The 21806-nt window shown below is 36.8% G+C and overlaps 3 pseudogenes; all 3 read right to left on the reverse strand.

Moving 5' to 3' along the window:
* Positions 1-4313: 4313 nt before the first annotated feature.
* On the reverse strand, positions 4314-4492 carry LOC133849819 (5.8S ribosomal RNA; annotated as a pseudogene).
* Positions 4493-11595: 7103 nt separating this feature from the next.
* Positions 11596-11774, reverse strand: LOC133849820 (5.8S ribosomal RNA; annotated as a pseudogene).
* Positions 11775-19321: 7547 nt separating this feature from the next.
* LOC133849821 (5.8S ribosomal RNA) lies at positions 19322-19500 on the reverse strand (annotated as a pseudogene).
* Between the last annotated feature and the right edge of the window lie 2306 nt (positions 19501-21806).

Consider the following 21806-nt stretch of genomic DNA (forward strand, 5'->3'; position numbering starts at 1 on the left):
TAAATGATAGAAACTCTATTTACCCAGAACGAGCACATAAACCATGTTATTGCTTCTTTATGGTCGTTCCTGTTGCCAGGATGAACACGAGGCCCATATTTAATAACAAACGGATACTCAACAGGTTACGGAATTGGAACCGTATTCCCTTTCGTTCAAAATTATTCAAGTTTTTTAATTATGACAAAATATAAATTTTAGTTACTTTTTTTTACTTGAAAATTTTCGGCTTTCGCCTTGAACTTAGGACCGACTAACTCGTGATCAACCACTGTGCACACGAAACCCTTCTCCACTTCAGTCCTCCAAGGTCTCATTCGATTATTTGCTACTACCACCAAGATCTGTACCAGAGAACGGCTTCGGGTGAATGACAAAAATTCATACGCGCTCAACAACCGAATAATCACACTGTTCGGATCAGCCGATCAAACTTGCATGCGCTCACATTTTCGTTGTAGATTTTAAATCCACTCGGGTGCGAGCGATTTTTTGTTTCACTCCAAATTATTCGGCTCGTGTTCAGCATAATGATTTTGGGCGCTACTCATTTTACTCATGCGCGCAGCAAACTGTACTTTTCTGCACAGATGAAATGTGCGAAGACAAAAAAAACAAGCAACAACAACAAGCTTCAAGAAGCTCGCATAGAAATTGTTATTGTACATGCATTCGTAATGCTCACTTCGTGTCGTCTTGTCGCTAATCGTTTACTCATAAACGATCAACTCGAATTGATCCGAATGATGCTTTCGTCAACACATACTCATTTTTTTGATCGGAATGATGCGTACGGCAAAATAAATTGAAATTCACTCATCACTGTTTTTTATTCAGTGAGTTGAGTTGAATGAGAAATTTTGAGCCGAAAACTCAAGATGATCGGAATGATGTGTACAGCAAAATGAGTTGATTTTACTCATCGCTGTGTTTTGTTCAGTGAGTTGAGTTGATTGGAAAAGTACGCGTATGGTTAAAATCAAGAAAATAGTGATTTTTGCAGTTCTCTGATCTGTACCAATGACGGCTCCATGCAGGCTTACGCCAAACACTTCTAAGCACACCATTGTACCTTCCTACTCACTAAAGTTTCAAAATTTATATTACAAGTAATATAAATCATCTACTTTAGCGGTAATGTATAGGTATACAACTTAAGCGCCATCCATTTTAAGGGCTAGTTGCTTCGGCAGGTGAGTTGTTACACACTCCTTAGCGGATTTCGACTTCCATGATCACCGTCCTGCTGTTTTAAGCAACCAACGCCTTTCATGGTTTCTGAATGAGTTGTTAATTTGGGCACCACAACATTCCGTTTGGTTCATCCCACAGCGCCAGTTCTGCTTACCAAAAGTGGCCCACTGGGCACATTATATCATAACCTTAAACTTCATATCAAGAAAGTTAAGGCTCTTACCCATTTGAAATTTGAGAATAGGTTAAGATCGTTTCGACCCTAAGGCCTCTAATCATTCGCTTTACCAGATAAGAGTATTTTATACAACAGTTAAATGCACCAGCTATCCTGAGGGAAACTTCGGAAGGAACCAGCTACTAGATGGTTCGATTGGTCTTTCGCCCCTATACTCAATTCTGACAATCGATTTGCACGTCAGAACTGTTTCGGTCTTCCATCAGGGTTTCCCCTGACGTCAACCTGATCAAGTTCACCATCTTTCGGGTCACAGCATATATGCTCAAGGTACGTTCCAGTTAAAGGCATAAATAATATAAATATTATTATACATAACTATTTAGAACACCCCGGGATTGCGTTAATTAACTATAAATAGTTAAAAAACTAATCCCAATAATAGTCAAGTTAATTACGCTATTAGGTTTATATCCCAATAACTTGCACATATGTTAGACTCCTTGGTCCGTGTTTCAAGACGGGTCCCGAAGGTATCCTGAATCTTTCGCATTGTTAATCATACAAGTGCTTATAATAAACATAAAAATCAATGATAATCATGCCATTATATAATTCCGCACTGTACTCATATTATCTATCAGCACTTTATCTATTTTTGAAATTTATGTTATGTTAATTTAAATAAACTCTTATCAAAATTGTTTGATAAATTCCATACATGCTAATAAATTACAATGTCCTTATATGGTTTTCCATATGCACCAGACATCGTCAAGGGTGGCAAATTTCGACACTCAACTCACACCCATAAATTTCTGAGTGCCGGTGCTACTTAGCACTCGCAAACCGAGTAAGAGATACACACTTACTCAAAATCATGCGAGTGCTGCGAGTATGAGTCATTGTCATACTCAGGCCTTTCTTGCTCTTGCCTATTCGGCACCCGATCATTTTAGGCACTCGGCTTGTATGTTACACACTTGTGTCTTGCCGGTGGTTGTTCTTCGTGCACCCGATCATTTTTGCACTCATGACGAAATGGCTTATGGCTTGTGTCTTATGAGTATCTGTTCAAATTCTGAAAAACACCCAAGTGTCTTGCTCAGATACCCAAGTGTTTTGCTCAGACACCCAAGTGTTTTGCTCAGACACTCGAGTATTTGATCAAACACTTGGGTGTTTTTCCCCCACCCCTATTGATGCTTGTGTGTCGCGGCTCGCGGTTAGATTTTATGACTTTTGCTTTGTGAATGATTTTTGCGTGTTTTTACTTTTACAAATGATCAAAGAAAATATCAGATGGTTTTTCCTGAAATTTATGGAAATTGTACAAATATGCAAAATACCCTTTTGCAATTATATAAGCATTTACAATAGTGTTATAAACAGGTAATCAAATGTCTGATTTTCCGGTTATTAATGAATGTAAAAAACCCAAAAACTCATAAAACAGGTAAATTACACTTAATAAAACTGATTAGGTGGATGTTTACTTGTTTTTGTTCCTTTCCAACATCTACAAATTCTTTAACATTTAATTTTTATTAATTATATAAGTCATCAAATAAATACACTAGACAAAGCCAAAAAAATAGTTTGCGAATTTAAATTTTCGAGAAATAAAATGAGTGCAAGAAGAGCGCATCAGCAATAGCAACAATACAAAAAGCCGACGGCAGTTTTTGCATCTCAACAAACATACATACAAACATACAAATGTATGTAGTACATACTATGTACATACATACAATCGTGCCGGTCCACTCATAATTTTTACCAAGTGTATCGGATACAATTACCCATAACCACCGGCACCGGCTTTACCCGAGTGCATAGAATCACCGATCGCAAATTGACGAATATGCCTCGGCACTTGCACAATAAGTGTCGGGCCTTTCTTGATACTCATACTCATGAGTATAAGCCTTTCGATACACTTATGCTCATGAGTATAAGCCTCATGAGTATGTGTATTTTTGGCTACTCACACTTATGATTGCAAGTATATCGAAAAGGCACATGAGTAACCGGTGCACCGGTTGAGTGTGTGTACCCGTGCCGTTCTCTGATATGCACACTATCGTTATAATATTGATTAAATATTACAATTCTAATGATGAATTTTCCATAACGGATATTCAGGTTCATCGGGCTTAACCTCTAAGCAGTTTCACGTACTATTTAACTCTCTATTCAGAGTTCTTTTCAACTTTCCCTCACGGTACTTGTTTACTATCGGTCTCATGGTTATATTTAGTTTTAGATGGAGTTTACCACCCACTTAGTGCTGCACTATCAAGCAACACGACTCTTTGGAAACATCATCTAATAATCATTAACGTTATACGGGCCTGGCACCCTCTATGGGTAAATATCCTCATTTAAGAAGGGCTTAAATCGTTAATTTCTCATACCATAATATTGACGTTCCATACACTGCATCTCACATTTGCCATATAGAAAAAGTGAATTAGTGCTGAACTGATTTCTTTTCGCTCGCCGCTACTAAGAAAATCCTTGTTAGTTTCTTTTCCTCCCTAATTAATATGCTTAAATTCAGGGGGTAGTCCCATATGAGTTGAGGTTGTTTAATTACACTTATAGACAATTCTCTGCCTATTTTGAAATATACTATCTTTTTTGTAGGTCCATAATATTCACAAAATTATTCGCTATACCATAATCGTTAATAAGAGGCAATTCTAGTTTATAAAATAATATATTTTATGCTAGACATTCCTCAGTATTATTTGAAATGAATAAAGAACATATAATTCTTCAAATTTCTCATGCAACAGAGTTTTAGTATATTCATTTATTAATTCATATTATGAATATCTTAAGCGACAACTTTTAGATTCACACTTATATTATCCAACAATATACAATGTGCTTAAAATTCCGAAAAAATTTAAACAACTTATTTAGCATAGTCTTACAACCCTCAACCATATGTAGTCCAAGCAGCACTAAAAAATTAATTAAAGTACATAACAGCATGGACTGCGATATGCGTTCAAAATGTCGATGTTCATGTGTCCTGCAGTTCACACGATGACGCACAGTTTGCTGCGTTCTTCATCAACCCATGAGCCGAGTGATCCACCGCTTAGAGTGATACAATTTTTTTATTTCATTACGTCAATAATATTTTTATTGAAAGAAATTAAAAATACACCAAATATACCTAAATAAATGTTGCGAAATGTCTTAGTTTTACATAATCGATAATAATAAGATATATGACAAGTATATTTTAGCTAAATTTATTTATTATGATCAACATATGTAAAGCGTTAACCTGCAAACAGGTACAACATTGTTTTTCTTTAGGTGTTGCGAACCAATGCATGCGCACAATACATTTTGCAACGCATGTATATTATGGTACATATACACGCAGTTTTTTATTTTATCCAAAACACATAAAACACTCTTAATACAGTATATAATAATAATAATACATAACAAACGGTTTTTAGCTAATTTAAATTATTATATGTTGCATAATTGTATCTCATATGATTGAATAAAATATTTATATTTATTAGTTACTTAATTTATTAAATATTGCAATTCCCTAAAAGAGAAAAACAAATTTAATTTATTAACGGTTAGATGCATTAAAACAATAATGATCCTTTCGCAGGTTCACCTACGGAAACCTTGTTACGACTCTTACTTCCTCTAAATAATCAAGTTCGGTCAACTTTTGCGAAACAACCGCAACACACAAGGGGTCACAGTGATCACGTCCGAAGACCTCACTAAATAATTCAATCGGTAATAGCGACGGGCGGTGTGCACAAAGGGCAGGGACGTAATCAATGCGAGTTAATGACTCACACTTACTGGGAATTCCAAGTTCATGTCAACAGTTTCAGTTCACAATCCCAAGCATGAAAGTGGTTCAGCGGTTTACCCGGACCTCTCGGTCTAGGAAATACACGTTGATACTTTCATTGTAGCGCGCGTGCAGCCCAGGACATCTAAGGGCATCACAGACCTGTTATTGCTCAATCTCATTATTGCTAGACGCAATTTGTCCATTTAAGAAGCTAGTGTCCTTATAATGGGACAAACCAACAGGTACGGCTCCACTTCTATAAACACATTCAAACACAATGAATATTTTACTGCCACCATGAATGAAGGCTATATAAGCTTCAACACCATAATCCTGAAGATATCTATTTAATAAATTTGAGTCTCGTTCGTTATCGGAATTAAGCAGACAAATCACTCCACGAACTAAGAACGGCCATGCACCACCACCCATAGATTCGAGAAAGAGCTATCAATCTGTCTTACACACTTATGTTCGGACCTGGTAAGTTTTCCCGTGTTGAGTCAAATTAAGCCGCAGGCTCCACTCCTGGTGGTGCCCTTCCATCAATTCTTTTAAGTTTCAGCTTTGCAACCATACTTCCCCCGGAGCCCAAAAGCTTTGGTTTCCCGGGAAGCGACTGAAAGAGCCATAAAAGTAGCTACACCCAATTGCTAGCTGGCATCGTTTATGGTTAGAACTAGGACGGTATCTGATCGCCTTCGAACCTCCAACTTTCGTTCTTGATTAATGAAAACATCTTTGGCAAATGCTTTCGCTTAAGTTAGTCTTACGACGGTCCAAGAATTTCACCTCTCGCGTCGTAATACTAATGCCCCAAACTGCTTCTATTAATCATTACCTCTTGATCTGAAAACCAATGAAAGCAGAACAGAGGTCTTATTTCATTATCCCATGCACAGAATATTCAGGCATTTAAAGCCTGCTTTAAGCACTCTCTTCCCTTGCGCATCTTTGGTCCTGGCTTGCTCAATGGAGCAACCAACGCCTCTGCTGTCTTTTCAGCCGCCCTAAACTCTTCAAGCATACTCCCCAATGAGCACATCGGGGTCGAATCTGCCGACACCAGATTCTCCTCAGCCACGCTAAGCACGTTAGTAACGGCGCTGACACCACCACTAGCGGCTCCCAGATACTCTTTACCTAACCCAGCATCATCTAAAGAAGCTAAAGAAGCTGCCTTCTTCAGCTTCTTCGCTGACGCCGATCCCCCCTTCCGCTTAACCTTCCCGTCAGCCACCGAAGGGAGGTCGTCCATCGACGCAGCACTCCCCCCAGCTCCAACGGCCGGCTTGCACGCTGGCATCCAAGACTTTTGTGCAAGTCTTAAAACACACAACTGTACTCACCAGAAAGTAGGTCACACGAAATTAATCTGTTTTAAGAGCGCTTAAAACAAGCACACGCACGTACACACTCGCAACGACACGCGACGATTTTCCCACGCTACTCACACGCACACAGCGAACGAGAAGCATAAAGCGCACACGCGAAAATTTACCGCTACTCGAAAGACAACAAATAACTGTTATCGCAAAAACACTACGAAATGCAGGCACCCCTCAGCACATCTGTTCAGCTTAACAGTTGAAACCAGACTGAGTAGATAGGGACAGTAGGAATCTCGTTAATCCATTCATGCGCGTCACTAATTAGATGACGAGGCATTTGGCTATTTTTTTTTTTTTTCCGCAGTTTTCCCTTAAGAGGGTCATAGTTACTCCCGCTGTTGACCCGTGCTTACTTGAATTTCTTCACTTTGACATTCAGAGCACTGGGCAGAAATCACATTGTGTCAACACCCGCTAGGTCCATCACAATGCCTTGCTTTAATTAGACAGTCGGATTCCCCAAGTCCGTGCCAGTTCTGAATTGATTGTTAATTGATAATCGTTATAATTTAAAAGAACTAACTAGTTGCCCAACTAGTATTCTTAAAAATGTTACCAAGAAAGTTCCACAATTGGCTACGTAACTAAACTATACGGGGAACAAGAAACTACCATAAATGATAGAAACTCTATTTACCCAGAACGAGCACATAAACCATGTTATTGCTTCTTTATGGTCGTTCCTGTTGCCAGGATGAACACGAGGCCCATATTTAATAACAAACGGATACTCAACAGGTTACGGAATTAGAACCGTATTCCCTATCGTTCAAAATTATTCAAGTTTTTTAATTATGACAAAATATAAATTTTAGTTACTTTTTTTTACTTGAAAATTTTCTGCTTTCGCCTTGAACTTAGGACCGACTAACTCGTGATCAACCACTGTGCACACGAAACCCTTCTCCACTTCAGTCCTCCAAGGTCTCATTCGATTATTTGCTACTACCACCAAGATCTGTACCAGAGAACGGCTTCGGGTGAATGACAAAAATTCATACGCGCTCAACAACCGAATAATCACACTGTTCGGATCAGCCGATCAAACTTGCATGCGCTCACATTTTCGTTGTAGATTTTAAATCCACTCGGGTGCGAGCGATTTTTTGTTTCACTCCAAATTATTCGGCTCGTGTTCAGCATAATGATTTCGGGCGCTACTCATTCGGTTCAACAATCAATTTTTTGAACAAGAATAGCAATCAACTCACAAAAATCAACTCGTATGATTTTACTCATGCGCGCAGCAAACGGTACTTTTTCTGCACAGATGAAATGTGCGAAAACAAGCAACAACAACAAGCTTCAAGAAGCTCGCATAGAAATTGTTATTGTACATGCATTCGTAATGCTCACTTCGTGTCGTCTTGTCGCTAATCGTTTACTCATAAACGATCAACTCGAATTGATCCGAATGATGCTTTCGTCAACACATACTCATTTTTTTGATCGGAATGATGCGTACGGCAAAATAAATTGAAATTCACTCATCACTGTTTTTTATTCAGTGAGTTGAGTTGAATGAGAAATTTTGAGCCGAAAACTCAAGATGATCGGAATGATGTGTACAGCAAAATGAGTTGATTTTACTCATCGCTGTGTTTTGTTCAGTGAGTTGAGTTGATTGGAAAAGTACGCGTATGGTTAAAATCAAGAAAATAGTGATTTTTGCAGTTCTCTGATCTGTACCAATGACGGCTCCATGCAGGCTTACGCCAAACACTTCTAAGCACACCATTGTACCTTCCTACTCACTAAAGTTTCAAAATTTATATTACAAGTAATATAAATCATCTACTTTAGCGGTAATGTATAGGTATACAACTTAAGCGCCATCCATTTTAAGGGCTAGTTGCTTCGGCAGGTGAGTTGTTACACACTCCTTAGCGGATTTCGACTTCCATGATCACCGTCCTGCTGTTTTAAGCAACCAACGCCTTTCATGGTTTCTGAATGAGTTGTTAATTTGGGCACCACAACATTCCGTTTGGTTCATCCCACAGCGCCAGTTCTGCTTACCAAAAGTGGCCCACTGGGCACATTATATCATAACCTTAAACTTCATATCAAGAAAGTTAAGGCTCTTACCCATTTGAAATTTGAGAATAGGTTAAGATCGTTTCGACCCTAAGGCCTCTAATCATTCGCTTTACCAGATAAAAGTATTTTATACAACAGTTAAATGCACCAGCTATCCTGAGGGAAACTTCGGAAGGAACCAGCTACTAGATGGTTCGATTGGTCTTTCGCCCCTATACTCAATTCTGACAATCGATTTGCACGTCAGAACTGTTTCGGTCTTCCATCAGGGTTTCCCCTGACGTCAACCTGATCAAGTTCACCATCTTTCGGGTCACAGCATATATGCTCAAGGTACGTTCCAGTTAAAGGCATAAATAATATAAATATTATTATACATAACTATTTAGAACACCCGGGATTGCGTTAATTAACTATAAATAGTTAAAAAACTAATCCCAATAATAGTCAAGTTAATTACGCTATTAGGTTTATATCCCAATAACTTGCACATATGTTAGACTCCTTGGTCCGTGTTTCAAGACGGGTCCCGAAGGTATCCTGAATCTTTCGCATTGTTAATCATACAAGTGCTTATAATAAACATAAAAATCAATGATAATCATGCCATTATATAATTCCGCACTGTACTCATATAATCTATCAGCACTTTATCTATTTTTGAAATTTATGTTATGTTAATTTAAATAAACTCTTATCAAAATTGTTTGATAAATTCCATACATGCTAATAAATTACAATGTCCTTATATGGTTTTCCATATGCACCAGACATCGTCAAGGGTGGCAAATTTCGACACTCAACTCACACCCATAAATTTCTGAGTGCCGGTGCTACTTAGCACTCGCAAACCGAGTAAGAGATACACACTTACTCAAAATCATGCGAGTGCTGCGAGTATGAGTCATTGTCATACTCAGGCCTTTCTTGCTCTTGCCTATTCGGCACCCGATCATTTTAGGCACTCGGCTTGTATGTTACACACTTGTGTCTTGCCGGTGGTTGTTCTTCGTGCACCCGATCATTTTGCACTCATGACGAAATGGCTTATGGCTTGTGTCTTATGAGTATCTGTTCAAATTCTGAAAAACACCCAAGTGTCTTGCTCAGATACCCAAGTGTTTTGCTCAGACACCCAAGTGTTTTGCTCAGACACTCGAGTATTTGATCAAACACTTGGGTGTTTTTCCCCCACCCCTATTGATGCTTGTGTGTCGCGGCTCGCGGTTAGATTTTATGACTTTTGCTTTGTGAATGATTTTTGCGTGTTTTTACTTTTACAAATGATCAAAGAAAATATCAGATGGTTTTTCCTGAAATTTATGGAAATTGTACAAATATGCAAAATACCCTTTTGCAATTATATAAGCATTTACAATAGTGTTATAAACAGGTAATCAAATGTCTGATTTTCCGGTTATTAATGAATGTAAAAAACCCAAAAACTCATAAAACAGGTAAATTACACTTAATAAAACTGATTAGGTGGATGTTTACTTGTTTTGTTCCTTTCCAACATCTACAAATTCTTTAACATTTAATTTTTATTAATTATATAAGTCATCAAATAAATACACTAGACAAAGCCAAAAAAATAGTTTGCGAATTTAAATTTTCGAGAAATAAAATGAGTGCAAGAAGAGCGCATCAGCAATAGCAACAATACAAAAAGCCGACGGCAGTTTTTGCATCTCAACAAACATACATACAAACATACAAATGTATGTAGTACATACTATGTACATACATACAATCGTGCCGGTCCACTCATAATTTTTTACCAAGTGTATCGGATACAATTACCCATAACCACCGGCACCGGCTTTACCCGAGTGCATAGAATCACCGATCGCAAATTGACGAATATGCCTCGGCACTTGCACAATAAGTGTCGGGCCTTTCTTGATACTCATACTCATGAGTATAAGCCTTTCGATACACTTATGCTCATGAGTATAAGCCTCATGAGTATGTGTATTTTTGGCTACTCACACTTATGATTGCAAGTATATCGAAAAGGCACATGAGTAACCGGTGCACCGGTTGAGTGTGTGTACCCGTGCCGTTCTCTGATATGCACACTATCGTTATAATATTGATTAAATATTACAATTCTAATGATGAATTTTCCATAACGGATATTCAGGTTCATCGGGCTTAACCTCTAAGCAGTTTCACGTACTATTTAACTCTCTATTCAGAGTTCTTTTCAACTTTCCCTCACGGTACTTGTTTACTATCGGTCTCATGGTTATATTTAGTTTTAGATGGAGTTTACCACCCACTTAGTGCTGCACTATCAAGCAACACGACTCTTTGGAAACATCATCTAATAATCATTAACGTTATACGGGCCTGGCACCCTCTATGGGTAAATATCCTCATTTAAGAAGGGCTTAAATCGTTAATTTCTCATACCATAATATTGACGTTCCATACACTGCATCTCACATTTGCCATATAGAAAAAGTGACTTAGTGCTGAACTGATTTCTTTTCGCTCGCCGCTACTAAGAAAATCCTTGTTAGTTTCTTTTCCTCCCTAATTAATATGCTTAAATTCAGGGGGTAGTCCCATATGAGTTGAGGTTGTTTAATTACACTTATAGACAATTCTCTGCCTATTTTGAAATATACTATCTTTTTTGTAGGTCCATAATATTCACAAAATTATTCGCTATACCATAATCGTTAATAAGAGGCAATTCTAGTTTATAAAATAATATATTTTATGCTAGACATTCCTCAGTATTATTTGAAATGAATAAAGAACATATAATTCTTCAAATTTCTCATGCAACAGAGTTTTAGTATATTCATTTATTAATTCATATTATGAATATCTTAAGCGACAACTTTTAGATTCACACTTATATTATCCAACAATATACAATGTGCTTAAAATTCCGAAAAATTTTAAACAACTTATTTAGCATAGTCTTACAACCCTCAACCATATGTAGTCCAAGCAGCACTAAAAAATTAATTAAAGTACATAACAGCATGGACTGCGATATGCGTTCAAAATGTCGATGTTCATGTGTCCTGCAGTTCACACGATGACGCACAGTTTGCTGCGTTCTTCATCAACCCATGAGCCGAGTGATCCACCGCTTAGAGTGATACAATTTTTTTATTTCATTACGTCAATAATATTTTTATAGAAAGAAATTAAAAATACACCAAATATACCTAAATAAATGTTGCGAAATGTCTTAGTTTTACATAATCGATAATAATAAGATATATGAGGTGTTGCTAAATTTATTTATTATGAACCAATGTATGCCCACAAAACATTTTACAACGCATGTATATTATGGTACATATATTACGCAGTTTTTATTTTATCCAAAACACATAAAACACTCTTAATACAGTATATAATAATAATAATACATAACAAACGGTTTTTAGCTAATTTAAATTATTATATGTTGCATAATTGTATCTCATATGATTGAATAAAATATTTATATTTATTAGTTACTTAATTTATTAAATATTGCAATTCCCTAAAAGAGAAAAACAAATTTAATTTATTAACGGTTAGATGCATTAAAACAATAATGATCCTTTCGCAGGTTCACCTACGGAAACCTTGTTACGACTCTTACTTCCTCTAAATAATCAAGTTTGGTCAACTTTTGCGAAACAACCGCAACACACAAGGGGTCACAGTGATCACGTCCGGAGACCTCACTAAATAATTCAATCGGTAGTAGCGACGGGCGGTGTGCACAAAGGGCAGGGACGTAATCAATGCGAGTTAATGACTCACACTTACTGGGAATTCCAAGTTCATGTCAACAGTTTCAGTTCACAATCCCAAGCATGAAAGTGGTTCAGCGGTTTACCCGGACCTCTCGGTCTAGGAAATACACGTTGATACTTTCATTGTAGCGCGCGTGCAGCCCAGGACATCTAAGGGCATCACAGACCTGTTATTGCTCAATCTCATTATTGCTAGACGCAATTTGTCCATTTAAGAAGCTAGTGTCCTTATAATGGGACAAACCAACAGGTACGGCTCCACTTCTATAAACACATTCAAACACAATGAATATTTTACTGCCACCATGAATGAAGGCTATATAAGCTTAAACACCATAATCCTGAAGATATCTATTTAATAAATTTGAGTCTCGTTCGTTATCGGAATTAAGCAGACAAATCACTCCACGAACTAAGAACGGCCATGCACCACCACCCATAGATTCGAGAAAGAGCTATCAATCTGTCTTACACACTTATGTTCGGACCTGGTAAGTTTTCCCGTGTTGAGTCAAATTAAGCCGCAGGCTCCACTCCTGGTGGTGCCCTTCCATCAATTCTTTTAAGTTTCAGCTTTGCAACCATACTTCCCCCGGAGCCCAAAAGCTTTGGTTTCCCGGGAAGCGACTGAAAGAGCCATAAAAGTAGCTACACCCAATTGCTAGCTGGCATCGTTTATGGTTAGAACTAGGACGGTATCTGATCGCCTTCGAACCTCCAACTTTCGTTCTTGATTAATGAAAACATCTTTGGCAAATGCTTTCGCTTAAGTTAGTCTTACGACGGTCCAAGAATTTCACCTCTCGCGTCGTAATACTAATGCCCCAAACTGCTTCTATTAATCATTACCTCTTGATCTGAAAACCAATGAAAGCAGAACAGAGGTCTTATTTCATTATCCCATGCACAGAATATTCAGGCATTTAAAGCCTGCTTTAAGCACTCTCTTCCCTTGCGCATCTTTGGTCCTGGCTTGCTCAATGGAGCAACCAACGCCTCTGCTGTCTTTTCAGCCGCCCTAAACTCTTCAAGCATACTCCCCAATGAGCACATCGGGGTCGAATCTGCCGACACCAGATTCTCCTCAGCCACGCTAAGCACGTTAGTAACGGCGCTGACACCACCACTAGCGGCTCCCAGATACTCTTTACCTAACCCAGCATCATCTAAAGAAGCTAAAGAAGCTGCCTTCTTCAGCTTCTTCGCTGACGCCGATCCCCCCTTCCGCTTAACCTTCCCGTCAGCCACCGAAGGGAGGTCGTTCATCGACGCACCACTCCCCCCAGCTCCAACGGCCGGCTTGCACGCTGGCATCCAAGACTTTTGTGCAAGTCTTAAAAACACACAACTGTACTCACCAGAAAGTAGGTCACACGAAATTAATCTGTTTTAAGAGCGCTTAAAACAAGCACACGCACGTACACACTCGCAACGACACGCGACGATTTTCCCACGCTACTCACACGCACACAGCGAACGAGAAGCATAAAGCGCACACGCGAAAATTTACCGCTACTCGAAAGACAACAAATAACTGTTATCGCAAAAACACTACGAAATGCAGGCACCCCTCAGCACATCTGTTCAGCCTAACAGTTGAAACCAGACTGAGTAGATAGGGACAGTAGGAATCTCGTTAATCCATTCATGCGCGTCACTAATTAGATGACGAGGCATTTGGCTATTTTTATACCCGCTACCCATAGGGTAGAAGGGTATTATAACTTTGTGCCGGCAGGAAATGTATGTAACAGGTTGAAGGAGGCATCTCCGACCCTATAAAGTATATATATTCTTGATCAGCGTCAACAGCCGAGACGATATAGCCATGTCCGTCTGTCCGTCTGTGTGTCTGTGTGTCTGTCCGTCCGTCCGTATGAAACACTGGATCTCAGAGACTATAAGAGATAGAGCTTTAATTTTTTCGACAGCATTTGTTGTGTTTGCACGCAGATCAAGTTTGTTTAAAATTTTTGCCACGCCCACTTCCGCCCCCGCAAATCAAAAAAATCGAATAACAAGCGTAATTTTAAAGCTAGAGTTACGAATTTTGGTATAGACAATAATTACTATAGTAGTTATGATTCCTGAAAATTTGGTTGCGATCAGATAAAAATTGTCGAAGTTATTAAAGAAATTCTTTTGTATGGGCAAAAACGCCTACTTACTGGGGTCTTAGTCACTTTGTCTGACAATTTGGTATATTGTGCCGTCTATGGTATATTTTGAATGCGGTACTATATCGATATACCACATATACCATTTGGTATATTTTTTAGTATTTTAGTAGTATATTTGGTATATTTTGAGAAATATACCGCAAAATATATTGCTTTTATTCAAAATGGTTAGCGGGTATCTCACAGTCGAGTACACTCGACTGTAGCTTTCTTACTTGTTTTTTTCCGCAGTTTTCCCTTAAGAGGGTCATAGTTACTCCCGCTGTTGACCCGTGCTTACTTGAATTTCTTCACTTTGACATTCAGAGCACTGGGCAGAAATCACATTGTGTCAACACCCGCTAGGTCCATCACAATGCCTTGCTTTAATTAGACAGTCGGATTCCCCAAGTCCGTGCCAGTTCTGAATTGATTGTTAATTGATAATCGTTATAATTTAAAAGAACTAACTAGTTGCCCAACTAGTATTCTTAAAAATTTTACCAAGAAAGTTCCACAATTGGCTACGTAACTAAACTATACGGGGAACAAGAAACTACCATAAATGATAGAAACTCTATTTACCCAGAACGAGCACATAAACCATGTTATTGCTTCTTTATGGTCGTTCCTGTTGCCAGGATGAACACGAGGCCCATATTTAATAACAATATTTGCTACTACCACCAAGATCTGTACCAGAGAACGGCTTCGGGTGAATGACAAAAATTCATACGCGCTCAACAACCGAATAATCACACTGTTCGGATCAGCCGATCAAACTTGCATGCGCTCACATTTTCGTTGTAGATTTTAAATCCACTCGGGTGCGAGCGATTTTTTGTTTCACTCCAAATTATTCGGCTCGTGTTCAGCATAATGATTTCGGGCGCTACTCATTCGGTTCAACAATCAATTTTTTGAACAAGAATAGCAATCAACTCACAAAAATCAACTCGTATGATTTTACTCATGCGCGCAGCAAACGGTACTTTTTCTGCACAGATGAAATGTGCGAAAACAAGCAACAACAACAAGCTTCAAGAAGCTCGCATAGAAATTGTTATTGTACATGCATTCGTAATGCTCACTTCGTGTCGTCTTGTCGCTAATCGTTTACTCATAAACGATCAACTCGAATTGATCCGAATGATGCTTTCGTCAACACATACTCATTTTTTTGATCGGAATGATGCGTACGGCAAAATAAATTGAAATTCACTCATCACTGTTTTTTATTCAGTGAGTTGAGTTGAATGAGAAATTTTGAGCCGAAAACTCAAGATGATCGGAATGATGTGTACAGCAAAATGAGTTGATTTTTACTCATCGCTGTGTTTTGTTCAGTGAGTTGAGTTGATTGGAAAAGTACGCGTATGGTTAAAATCAAGAAAATAGTGATTTTTGCAGTTCTCTGATCTGTACCAATGACGGCTCCATGCAGGCTTACGCCAAACACTTCTAAGCACACCATTGTACCTTCCTACTCACTAAAGTTTCAAAATTTATATTACAAGTAATATAAATCATCTACTTTAGCGGTAATGTATAGGTATACAACTTAAGCGCCATCCATTTTAAGGGCTAGTTGCTTCGGCAGGTGAGTTGTTACACACTCCTTAGCGGATTTCGACTTCCATGATCACCGTCCTGCTGTTTTAAGCAACCAACGCCTTTCATGGTTTCTGAATGAGTTGTTAATTTGGGCACCACAACATTCCGTTTGGTTCATCCCACAGCGCCAGTTCTGCTTACCAAAAGTGGCCCACTGGGCACATTATATCATAACCTTAAACTTCATATCAAGAAAGTTAAGGCTCTTACCCATTTGAAATTTGAGAATAGGTTAAGATCGTTTCGACCCTAAGGCCTCTAATCATTCGCTTTACCAGATAAAAGTATTTTATACAACAGTTAAATGCACCAGCTATCCTGAGGGAAACTTCGGAAGGAACCAGCTACTAGATGGTTCGATTGGTCTTTCGCCCCTATACTCAATTCTGACAATCGATTTGCACGTCAGAACTGTTTCGGTCTTCCATCAGGGTTTCCCTGACGTCAACCTGATCAAGTTCACCATCTTTCGGGTCACAGCATATATGCTCAAGGTACGTTCCAGTTAAAGGCATAAATAATATAAATATTATTATACATAACTATTTAGAACACCCCGGGATTGCGTTAATTAACTATAAATAGTTAAAAAACTAATCCCAATAATAGTCAAGTTAATTACGCTATTAGGTTTATATCCCAATAACTTGCACATATGTTAGACTCCTTGGTCCGTGTTTCAAGACGGGTCCCGAAGGTATCCTGAATCTTTCGCATTGTTAATCATACAAGTGCTTATAATAAACATAAAAATCAATGATAATCATGCCATTATATAATTCCGCACTGTACTCATATAATCTATCAGCACTTTATCTATTTTTGAAATTTATGTTATGTTAATTTAAATAAACTCTTATCAAAATTGTTTGATAAATTCCATACATGCTAATAAATTACAATGTCCTTATATGGTTTTCCATATGCACCAGACATCGTCAAGGGTGGCAAATTTCGACACTCAACTCACACCCATAAATTTCTGAGTGCCGGTGCTACTTAGCACTCGCAAACCGAGTAAGAGATACACACTTACTCAAAATCATGCGAGTGCTGCGAGTATGAGTCATTGTCATACTCAGGCCTTTCTTGCTCTTGCCTATTCGGCACCCGATCATTTTAGGCACTCGGCTTGTATGTTACACACTTGTGTCTTGCCGGTGGTTGTTCTTCGTGCACCCGATCATTTTAGGCACTCGGCTTGTACACACTTGTGTCTTGCCGGTGGTTGTTCTCCGTGCAACCGATCATTTTGCACTCATGACGAAATGGCTTGTGTCTTATGAGTATCTGTTCAAATTCTGAAAAACACCCAAGTGTCTTGCTCAGATACCCACTCGAGTATTTGATCAAACACTTGGGTGTTTTTCCCCCACCCCTATTGATGCTTGTGTGTCGCGGCTCGCTGTTAGATTTTATGACTTTTGCTTTGTGAATGATTTTTGCGTGTTTTACTTTTACAAATGATCAAAGAAAATATCAGATGGTTTTTCCTGAAATTTATGGAAATTGTACAAATATGCAAAATACCCTTTTGCAATTATATAAGCATTTACAATAGTGTTATAAACAGGTAATCAAATGTCTGATTTTCCGGTTATTAATGAATGTAAAACCCAAAACTCATAAAACAGGTAAATTACACTTAATAAAACTGATTAGGTGGATGTTTACTTGTTTTTGTTCCTTTCCAACATCTACAAATTCTTTAACATTTAATTTTTATTAATTATATAAGTCATCAAATAAATACACTAGACAAAGCCAAAAAAATAGTTTGCGAATTTAAATTTTCGAGAAATAAAATGAGTGCAAGAAGAGCGCATCAGCAATAGCAACAATACAAAAAGCCGACGGCAGTTTTTGCATCTCAACAAACATACATACAAACATACAAATGTATGTAGTACATACTATGTACATACATACAATCGTGCCGGTCCACTCATAATTTTTTACCAAGTGTATCGGATACAATTACCCATAACCACCGGCACCGGCTTTACCCGAGTGCATAGAATCACCGATCGCAAATTGACGAATATGCCTCGGCACTTGCACAATAAGTGTCGGGCCTTTCTTGATACTCATACTCATGAGTATAAGCCTTTCGATACACTTATGCTCATGAGTATAAGCCTCATGAGTATGTGTATTTTTGGCTACTCACACTTATGATTGCAAGTATATCGAAAAGGCACATGAGTAACCGGTGCACCGGTTGAGTGTGTGTACCCGTGCCGTTCTCTGATATGCACACTATCGTTATAATATTGATTAAATATTACAATTCTAATGATGAATTTTCCATAACGGATATTCAGGTTCATCGGGCTTAACCTCTAAGCAGTTTCACGTACTATTTAACTCTCTATTCAGAGTTCTTTTCAACTTTCCCTCACGGTACTTGTTTACTATCGGTCTCATGGTTATATTTAGTTTTAGATGGAGTTTACCACCCACTTAGTGCTGCACTATCAAGCAACACGACTCTTTGGAAACATCATCTAATAATCATTAACGTTATACGGGCCTGGCACCCTCTATGGGTAAATATCCTCATTTAAGAAGGGCTTAAATCGTTAATTTCTCATACCATAATATTGACGTTCCATACACTGCATCTCACATTTGCCATATAGAAAAAGTGACTTAGTGCTGAACTGATTTCTTTTCGCTCGCCGCTACTAAGAAAATCCTTGTTAGTTTCTTTTCCTCCCTAATTAATATGCTTAAATTCAGGTGGTAGTCCCATATGAGTTGAGGTTGTTTAATTACACTTATAGACAATTCTCTGCCTATTTTGAAATATACTATCTTTTTTTGTAGGTCCATAATATTCACAAAATTATTCGCTATACCATAATCGTTAATAAGAGGCAATTCTAGTTTATAAAATAATATATTTTATTCTAGACATTCCTCAGTATTATTTGAAATGAATAAAGAACATATAATTCTTCAAATTTCTCATGCAACAGAGTTTTAGTATATTCATTTATTAATTCATATTATGAATATCTTAAGCGACAACTTTTTAGATTCACACTTATATTATCCAACAATATACAATGTGCTTAAAATTCCGAAAAATTTTAAACAACTTATTTAGCATAGTCTTACAACCCTCAACCATATGTAGTCCAAGCAGCACTAAAAAATTAATTAAAGTACATAACAGCATGGACTGCGATATGCGTTCAAAATGTCGATGTTCATGTGTCCTGCAGTTCACACGATGACGCACAGTTTGCTGCGTTCTTCATCAACCCATGAGCCGAGTGATCCACCGCTTAGAGTGATACAATTTTTTTTTTATTTCATTACGTCAATAATATTTTTATAGAAAGAAATTAAAAATACACCAAATATACCTAAATAAATGTTGCGAAATGTCTTAGTTTTACATAATCGATAATAATAAGATATATGAGGTGTTGCGAACCAATGTATGCCCACAAAACATTTTACAACGCATGTATATTATGGTACATATACACGCAGTTTTTTATTTTATCCAAAACACATAAAACACTCTTAATACAGTATATAATAATAATAATACATAACAAACGGTTTTTAGCTAATTTAAATTATTATATGTTGCATAATTGTATCTCATATGATTGAATAAAATATTTATATTTATTAGTTACTTAATTTATTAAATATTGCAATTCCCTAAAAGAGAAAAACAAATTTAATTTATTAACGGTTAGATGCATTAAAACAATGGGGCCCTTTTTTTAAAAAAATTTTTTTAACATTTTTTTAAAATTTTTTTTTAAATTTTAAAAATTTTTTTTAAAAATTTTAAAAAAATTTTTCCAAACCTTTAATTCCCCAAAAAAAAACCTTTTAAATTTAAAAAAAAAATTTTTTTTTAAACCCCCCTTTATTTTTAAAAAAAAAAATTAATTAAAATTTCAAATTTCCATGGAACGGTTTTTTTTCCTTTTTTTTTTAAAAAAGAAAAAACCCCAAAAACCCCAAAAAAAAATTTTAAAAAATTTTTTAAAAAAAAAAAAAAAAACCAAAAAAGGAAAATTTTTAAAAAAAAAAAAAAAAAAATTTAAAAAAAAACAAAAAGGTTTTGGGAAAAAATTTTTTTTTTTGGGGGGAAAAAAAAAAAAATTTCCCCTTTTGGGTTTTTTTTTTTTTTTTTTAAAAATTAAACCAAAAAATTTTTTTAAAAAATTTTAAAAATTTCAAAATTTATTTTAAAAAAAAATTTTTTTTTAATTTTTTAAAAATTAAAATTTAAAAAAAAAACAAATTTAATTTTTCTTTTAAAAAAAAAAAAATTTAAAAAAAACCTTTTTTTTTTTTTTTTTTGGCCCCAAAAATTTCCAAAAATTTTTAATTTTAAAAGGGGGTTTTTTAATTTAAAAAAAAAAATTCTTTTTAAAAAATTTAAAAAAAAAAAAAGGGGGGGAAAAATTTAAATTTTAATTTTTTGGGGTTTGGGAATTCAAGGGTTAAAAAAATTTTTTTAAAATTTTTTTTAAAAATTTTATTAAAAAAACCCCCCAAAAAAAAAAAAAATTTTAAAAATTTTTTTAAAAAAAAAAAACCTTTTTTGGAAAATTTTTAAAAACCCCTTTTAAAAAAACCCCCCCCAAAAAAACCCCCCAAAAAAGGGGCCAAATTTTACACCCGGGCCCAATTTTTTTTAAAAAACCGGGGGGCCCCCGGGGGGGTTAATCAATTTTTTTAATTTAAAAAACCCCCCCCAAAATTTTTTAAAAGGGAAAAAAAAAAAAAAGGGTTCCTTTTTTTTCCCCCCGGGGCCCCCCTTTTTTTTTCCCCCGGGGGGGCCCCGGGAAAATTTCCCCCCCCTTTTTTTTAATTTTAAATTTTTTAAAAAATTTGAAAAGGAAAATTTTTAATTTAAAACCCAAAAGGGCCCCAATTTAAAAATTTTTTCCCCCCCTTTTTTTTCCCCCAACCTGGGGAAAAAAACCCAACCAAACCCCAAAAATTTTTTAAAAAAGGGTTTCCCCCCCAAAAAATTTTAACCAAAAACCCCCCCCCCAAACCCTTTAATTAAAAGGGCCAAAAAACCCCCCTTTTTTTGGACCCCCTTGTTTTCCCTTTTTGGTCAAAAGGGGGGCCCCCCCCCCCCCCCCCTTTTTTTTCCCCCTTTTTTTTCCCCAAAGCCCCAAAAATTTTTTTTTGGGGGGAAAAAAAAAATCCCCCCAAAAGGGTTTTCCCATTTTTTAAAAAACAGGAAAACGCCCCAAAAACCCTTTCCCCAAAAAATTAAAAAAAAAACCCCCAAACCCCCCGGTTAGCTTAAATTAAAAATTTTGGGGGGAAAAAGGGAAAACCTTTTTTTTTTTGGGAAAAAAAAACCCCCAATTTTTTCCCCAAAAATTTTTTCCCCGCTTTGGGCCCCTTTTTCCCTTTCCCCTTTTTCCTTGGTTTCCCCCAAAGGAACCAAGCCTTTTTTTTTCCCCCCCCCCTTTTCCAAAATTTTTAAAAATTTTTTTAAAAAAAAAGGGGCCCCCCCCCCAAAAACCCCAAAACCCAAAAGGGGCCCCAAAAAAAAAAACCCCCCAAAAAAAAAAATTTTTTTTTTTGGGCCTTTCCCCCCCCCTTTTTAAA

The sequence above is a fragment of the Drosophila sulfurigaster genome, unplaced genomic scaffold (genome assembly GCF_023558435.1).
Source record: "Drosophila sulfurigaster albostrigata strain 15112-1811.04 unplaced genomic scaffold, ASM2355843v2 contig_63_pilon, whole genome shotgun sequence".
Lineage (NCBI taxonomy): Eukaryota > Metazoa > Arthropoda > Insecta > Diptera > Drosophilidae > Drosophila > Drosophila sulfurigaster.